This window comes from Pteropus medius, unplaced genomic scaffold (genome assembly GCF_902729225.1).
Source record: "Pteropus medius unplaced genomic scaffold, Ma_sr-lr_union100, whole genome shotgun sequence".
Lineage (NCBI taxonomy): Eukaryota > Metazoa > Chordata > Mammalia > Chiroptera > Pteropodidae > Pteropus > Pteropus medius.
Window position 1 is genome coordinate 160,823 of NW_024353918.1, and position 7,560 is coordinate 168,382.

General features: G+C 36.1%; 1 non-coding gene across 1 annotated transcript; it reads right to left on the reverse strand.

Moving 5' to 3' along the window:
- Positions 1-7,158: 7,158 nt before the first annotated feature.
- On the reverse strand, positions 7,159-7,244 carry LOC120594043 (small nucleolar RNA SNORD127). Its single transcript, XR_005650487.1, has one exon. It is a non-coding gene; the product is annotated as a small nucleolar RNA SNORD127 (small nucleolar RNA).
- Positions 7,245-7,560: the final 316 nt, after the last annotated feature.

Sequence of the window (7,560 nt, forward strand, 5' to 3'; positions counted from 1 at the left end):
AGGTCTGGATCAGGATGTTTGGAGGAGAGGAGTATGAGGTTTCTCTTGGCCCTCTCTCAGGCCTGGTGGCTCAGTGTCTGGGAAGATGTCTTGCTTCCTAAGGAGAGAAAGCAATGGGATCTTAGAATTAATTGTGCTCTTGCCTGCATGGATGTTAATTCAGGCCACAGTTTTCCTTTCCAGAAGCTCCCACTCACACTTCATGTCTTTACCATTATCATGAAGCCAGAGCATCTCCAGGACTGTGGCCCAGCCTGAGGAATCTGCATTCTGTACAATAGAGAGAGACTTCCCTGAAGCCTTTGGTTGGAGCAAAAAATCTTTCAAAGAAATGTAAAAAGATCCATTCCCTCCTCACTTACTGTACCCCAAACTACTACTAAATGGGATTACCTGGTCTCTTTACTTCATTTATGACTTGCAAGGCATAATACCTTAAACTTCAGGGAAACAGTTCATTGAGTCTTAGGGTAGAAAGGTCTTAAATTTTAAATCCAGTGTAACCACTAGGACTGTGCTTGAAACTCTTAAAACACCCCCAACAAGGATTACCTAGCTGTGATAAAACAAACACATATACAGTTGCTTTATAGTTCATAAAGTATCTTTGTTTTTCTTTTATTTAAATCCATACCTAAACAACCCTCCCTCCTCCAAAAAAAAGAAAAGAAAACATCAATAATGACATTTTTAAGAGAGAAAATTGATTCATACAAAACTGAAATGATTTTCCCACAGTTAGCCTTCTAGCAAATGAAAGAGCTGGGACTGGAGGCCAAATATTCTGATTCAAGTCATATTGCTCTTATTGCTCAATAGAAAGTCTCAGCCACAGAACAGAAAATGGGCTCCCTGAGTGTTCACTCACGGCTCCCAACTCCAGTTTTTAGAAACAACAGGTCAAGAGAAATTCCTCTTTCATAACATGACCTTCAAAATTTGAAGAAAAAAAAAAATCATGTTCTCTGAATAGTCTTGTTTCAGATCAAAATTCTCAGTTCCTTTAATTCTTCCTTAAGAATACTACTTATGTCAAAACAGTAAGAATCCCCATGTTTCTTCTCTTAGTCTAGAAACAAACATCACAGTGATTTCTGAAATATATCTCCTTAAATGGTCACCTCAGGTGGCAAATATACTTTTGAGACTCTACTATCCCAGTCCAAAAATATATAATACATATAGCTTTTCTGACAATCCTATTGCCCTCCGCTAATTGTGTTCCATATATGCTGATTCATATTAAGTTTGTGGTCATCTAAAATCTCTGATTTTCATGTGCAACAGCTCTTAAATCATTCTGCTTCTATTCTCTACTTGCATAGTTGATAATTTAGCATGAAAAACAGTATTTTTAGTCCTAATTATTTTCATAGAAATTTCAAGTCATTGCTCAAGTTTTTTGGGATCCTGATTTTCTTATTTAATACTTTATCTCCCAGTTTTGTTATATACAATAAGAAAGCACTGGTCTACATCTTTGTTTAAATATTCATTGAAAAGATAGACCTCCAGAGAATTCAGAGTCCGATGAGTCCAGAAATCTGTTCCGAGTTTGAATAAATTCATTATTCAGTGCTGTGGGTTTTCAGCTAGTTTGTACTTTGTCCATATACTCATCATTAAGAAAAATTCAAATTCCTTACTAAAATTCAGACATACTAGGGCTCTCGATTCCCTTGACCTATTGGCCCAGTTACCATGTTAAAGAAGAAAATGTTAGTCTGACATATCTTATTCTCAGTAAAATAAAGTTAGAATTTCATGATCTTTATATTTTCTTTTAATTGTTTATAATTAATTATATTTATTAAGCTAATAAATTATTTGTTAATTGTTATTATTTATTCTAGAACAGTATTTTTAATAGAAATACACATATAATTATAAATGTCCTACTAGCCACATGTAAAAATGTAAAAATAAAGAAGTTCAATTATTTTACTAACTTAATATATTTTATTTAACCTGATATACTCAAAATATCATTTTAACATGAAATCAATATAAAATTATTGATAAAATATTTTACATTCTTTTTATAGTAAACTCTTTGAAATCAGTATGTATTTCACAATTATAGCACGCCTCAATTTAATTAAAAATTTAGTTCCTCATTTGCATTAGCCATATTTCAATATTTCAATAGCCATATGTAATTAGTAAATACTGTATTGGAATTGTGTAGTTATTAAAAGACATCTGAAGTTTATTTAATCACCTTTCACATTTTGTAAATTCAGAATGACACTTAACTTTCAGGTTTCTGGCACTTGTCTTTATTAAACAATATCTCAATTAGAAGATTTAGTAAGCTTGTTTGAAATTCTGGAAGTTAATTTGTCCTCATTGGCAGGATTGAACACATTTGAAGTAACTAAGTCATCTCTATTAATACTTCACCTATCCTAACTTCAGTAAAATTTTGCTAATTTCTGGACCACTTTTTTTAGTAAGAGGAGGAGCTATAATGTGGGTTCTGAAGACCGATAGTTCTAGAATTGAATCCAATTCTGCACTGACTGGTTAGGTCACCTCAGACATATCGTCATAATTCTCTGGGCTTCAGTTTCATCATTTATAAACAACAACATGAATAGGATTTATCTCATTTAATCGTTGTGATGAATAAATAAGATCATGAATCTTAAGTGCTTAGCACAGTGCCTGGCACAGAGTAATTGCTCAATAAACATTAATTATAATGAAGATGATTGGCAGGGAATGTAATCCAAGTGCAAGAGGATTTTTGTTTTCCTTTTGTCACCCATCAACTCAAAACCATCAACTCCTACTAGTCAGACCATTAGTTCCTTGCTCCTTCTGCTCTATCCTACCCATAAAAACTTTCAACCTCTATTTATTAGAAATTAATTTAGTCTATAGCCTCTCATATTCTCTTTTCTCAGGTGAGTCATGATTCACCTCAATTCTCTTTACTGACCCCAACCTCTCAAAAACATACATACTCCTTTTTCTTCTCCGAATCTCACCTTGGTAAGATGTGCAGTCAGTATCTCTTCCAAACTCATATGTAGGACCATGGCCAGACCTTCGTTCAGATCCCAGGAACCATCTGCTTTTTGAAGAGAAGTCAGCTGTACAAGATGATTATCCCCAAAGATTTTGGGGGAGAAAAAAAAGAAAGAGAATGAGAAAGCAAGGAGCTACCAGCCCCTGAGCATCCCTGATGAGAGAGGTCTGAATCCAGAGACAGGCTGTAGCCAGAGTGCAGAGCTAAGCAGATCCTACCAAGATCCCCATTTCAGTCCTTCCCCTGGGAGACATGCTTTTTCTCTGTGACAGTGTAAGCCACCCGAGTGATGTACTGGTACCAGGGGAGCTGTACTTAAAAATTCAGCAACAGAAAGATATGGTACCAAAGAATTCACATGATAGTGCTGTTTAAAGTCTTATCCAAATAATAATAATAATAATAATAATAATAATAATAATAATAAAATAAAATAAAATAAAATAAAATCTTATCAGGTTCTGTTTAAATGGCCCTTAAAACTTTAAGTATGTTAAAAATTTTTGTACAAACAGAACTTAAATTTTAATTATCGACATTTCAAAAGAAAACAGATGTAAAGTCTATCTTAAAGAGTAGTCTTGTGTCTAATCCTGACGGTATAAAAATAACTTAAAGGCCACATAATTTTCACAGAAAGTATCTCACATCTGGATATCTAGCATAAGGAATGACATACTTAGAACAATTTAGAAATTAGTAGGCAAGAAACACTGTAAGTAGAACAACAGTTCGACTCTATGGAGAAAAAAAATCTAAGGCTCTGTATCTCAAGAGTCTAAATTTGAATCTCAGCTCCACTAACACTTAAAATGTACCTATATTTAACCAATGAAGATCTCAGCTTTCTCTATACATTGGAGACAATTATACTTGATGCATGAGAAAGAATGTTAAGTATCTATAAGGCCCATCATGTGCTCCCTACGAATAGTAGTTGCCAACAAATTCACAAAAAACAGCAGAAAAACTTTGCTGTGTAAATTTTCTGCTTTAGTTAAGAGGTTCCATAAGAGAGAAAACTAGAGTGGGGATATTCCAAGTTCCTGGGTATTAGGACAGCATTGGAAACCAACACAAACTGAGAACCTACTCTGTGGATTACATTAAGAAGGTTCTCATGACAACCCTAGAAAATGAATAGTTGTGCAGGTGAGGGAACTAAGGCTCTGAGAAGTGAGCTGATTCACTTAAAACACCACAGTAATTGGGAGTCCAGAGATCTAAATTCACCTTAGACCTAAAAGCCCTCTCTTTAATTAGCGGCCTAAGGAGAATGAATAAGTAGACAGTAAGTGGCAAAGAAAATGCTTAAACTCTTGCTACAAAAATTAGAGAGACTAGAAAGAGTTGCCTTTAAGTCTATTTTAGAAGAAAAAGCACCCCTTAAGTGGTAAAATATACTTTGACTCAATTTGTCATGTACATGAGAAGACCAACTGCTTGGAACACAAGGACAGAGAGGAAGTCATCAGACAGCAAGAGGAAGGTCTGTCTACAAACCCAACTTATAAAAGAATGACCAATGCAGCAGGAGCCCAGAGTGGCAGCTGAATTCTGCAGGAGGAGGGCCACAACCTGCAGGCAAGGTGTGTGTGCTGAAGGGTTAGTTTAACTAGGGCCCACCTCAGACTAACCTCTGGTGGGTTTCAGGGTCCTACCTGTAGAGCTGGGCTGATACTGCCAAATATGGGAAGTGGACAAATTTCACCCTCTGCCTGACACTTTTCAAACAGATTACCTCTGGAGAGAGAAAACCACAAGAGGGCAGAGCATTGAAGATTAGTTCTTCAGTCCCCATAGATCAGAGAAGAGAACTGAGGCCCATCTCACCTGTATGGTGAGTTTTCAAGTTGGTCCTGTTGATGGAAGAATGAGCCCTTTCCATCTCTGGAGAGGTCTCTGAGAGACATGCATTTCTTCTTTGGTCTATCACCAAGAGTTTGGTGTTTGTCTAGTCCTACATGTGTGACAGACAAATATTGGTGAGAAAAAGTCTCTGAAAAGATGCTCATCTAGAGAGTACAGGTACTTGCTAATTGTGGATCTATGGGGATCGTAATCATTCTGCTGGTATGGCATGCTCGGGTAGAACGTGTTCTTCATAAGCCGAGGTGCAGGACGGTAGGAGGACGAGGCCTTTGTATGATATGAAAACATTAGTACAGGTACTCTCTGCTCTCCGCCATAGGCAAACGGCTCTGATACTTAAAGACACACACACTCCTATTCATGTCAGCCTCAGTCACCATCTTTATTGTATATTTTTTCTTCTTCCATGAGTCCAACTCCTGCACACAAACTCACCCTCTGAGCCCTTTCCACTGCGTCCTCTTGATACATGATAATGATCTTTCCTGCATCTTTAGTTTCATTATAGGAAGATTCTTCCAACTATCTATGTTAACTTAAAACTAACTTTTCCTTCTAAAAAAAACTTTTTCTCTCCACTCTCAAATGGTGGTTGCTCAAGGTACCATAACCCAAGTACCCAGATTTGAGAGATAGGGTTGGCAACAGCTTCAGTCCAAATTGCCACCTCCCTGTCATTATTTCTCTACTCTCACCAAGATTACCTTCTCATATCCTGCAGTCGACCTCCAACCTCTTTGCCATTTTCCATCATTCACTGAAGTATCAAGAACTAGATCAAAGATTCCACTTCATTGCAAAGTCTGCCATCATCTTGAGATATTAAGTACCCAGGTAGATAACCTATCCAATACCCTAATGCAAAGCTTCTTGTCTCCCTTAAATTAAGTGGCTCTAGCCTCCATTCTACTTCAGCCATTCCCTCCAAGCATGGATGTTGACATCAAGCAGAATTGTTCTACCTGTAAAACAAATAAATTGAAAAAAATCTGCTTAAAATATACAGTATCCACTTTTTTCAGCTTTCTAACTCAGAGATTTCTATTTTACCTGGTCTTAGACCTCATCTGGACTTCTAAATCTTTGTCTTCTCTGTTTTTTCCTATATAAAAACTTCCTCCTACTTTTACTCTCTTTCCATTTAGCCTAAGTCTCTGGTCCATCATTTTACTACTCTCTTATCGATATCTTCGATTCCAGGTCCTTAATTTCCTTTTCATCACACTTACCTGGTAACACCCAAACCTTGAAGTTAAGACAGCACTCCACTCTCTTCATTCTTACACCAAAGCTGCTGAGTACTGCTGAAATGAATCACGTAAACTGATTCCATTTAGTAGTTTGGTGCCGCTAAAGAAGTCAAGGTATCAAAACTAAACTCTCCTTGACAAATGCTCTATTTATTCCCGAGTATTTCACTCTCCAATTTTCCACAGGGTTATTTCAAACTCTTTCCTTAAATTCTCTGTTCTACCACTCTAGTCTCATACACAATAGCTAATCTTGTTGTCTCTTTCACTAAAACTATAAAAAAACTATCACGCAGAAACTCTAAAAAGATGGCTCTCAGCCTATGAACTAAAATCTAATCCCATCACCTCTCCACTTCCTGACAATAGGGGAAGAATGTCCTAATACTTGTCCTATTAAAAGCTGCCCCCACCACTGCTGTTTTAGATCTCATCCTCTCTCAGTTTTTCAAACTCCCTTCTCACTTAGCTCCCCCCAACATTGTCAATCCTCTCTACTGGCACTTTCCTATTGGTATTACAACACCCTTAAATCTCTCTCATTCTGAAAATTTAAAGAGATATAATACACAGAAAACCATCTCAACTCTACAGTTTCTTCTATAGATAGCACTCTATTCCTTCCCCTTTTCAACATTTATAAATAGTGTCTATAAAAAACTTCCCTTCATTTCTCACCTCTCATTTGTTCTTTAACAATGTATAACATAGATTGTTTCCTAATCTAAATCAGTGGAATTGTTCTTGATTAGATTAGCAGATTATATATATATATATATACCCAATAGATCTTTTTTAGTTCTACTTTGATTTCTCTACAGTATCTGATACTTTGATAACTCCCTTTGTTATGTCATAGTTCCTTTTCTTTTGAATATGCACTTGCATCTTTTTTTTTTTTTCCTATTTCATTCATTTTATTATGGTTTGGGGACTTCATCCCCAGATACCGGATACTTTTCAGTGTTTCAATCTCATTGCTTCTAAAATTTTTTTAAAGAATGGCAATATCAGTTTAGAGAGACTGTTGTCTTCATTTAGTAATTAAATATATTACATACAGACAAAACCTTTCATCATAGTTGTCATCGCCCTTTTCATCTTACTTTATACCTACCCTCTGAACAATTTCATCTATTATCACGACTTCGGTTTTTGCCAAATGTAGATCTTCCCTGATCTACATTTATCCCTGACCTCTCTTCTGAAACTGAAACCCATCTATCTCCCTTTTACTGGACATCTTCATGTGGATAGTTTATAGGGATCTTAAGTTCAAAATGCTCAAAAATAATGAAACATTTTATTCCCTAAACTTGCCTTTGTTCTTTTGTTACTCTATTAAATAAATGGTACCATCATCCACTCAGTTTCCTAACCAAAAATCTGGGTCCACCTTGAAGC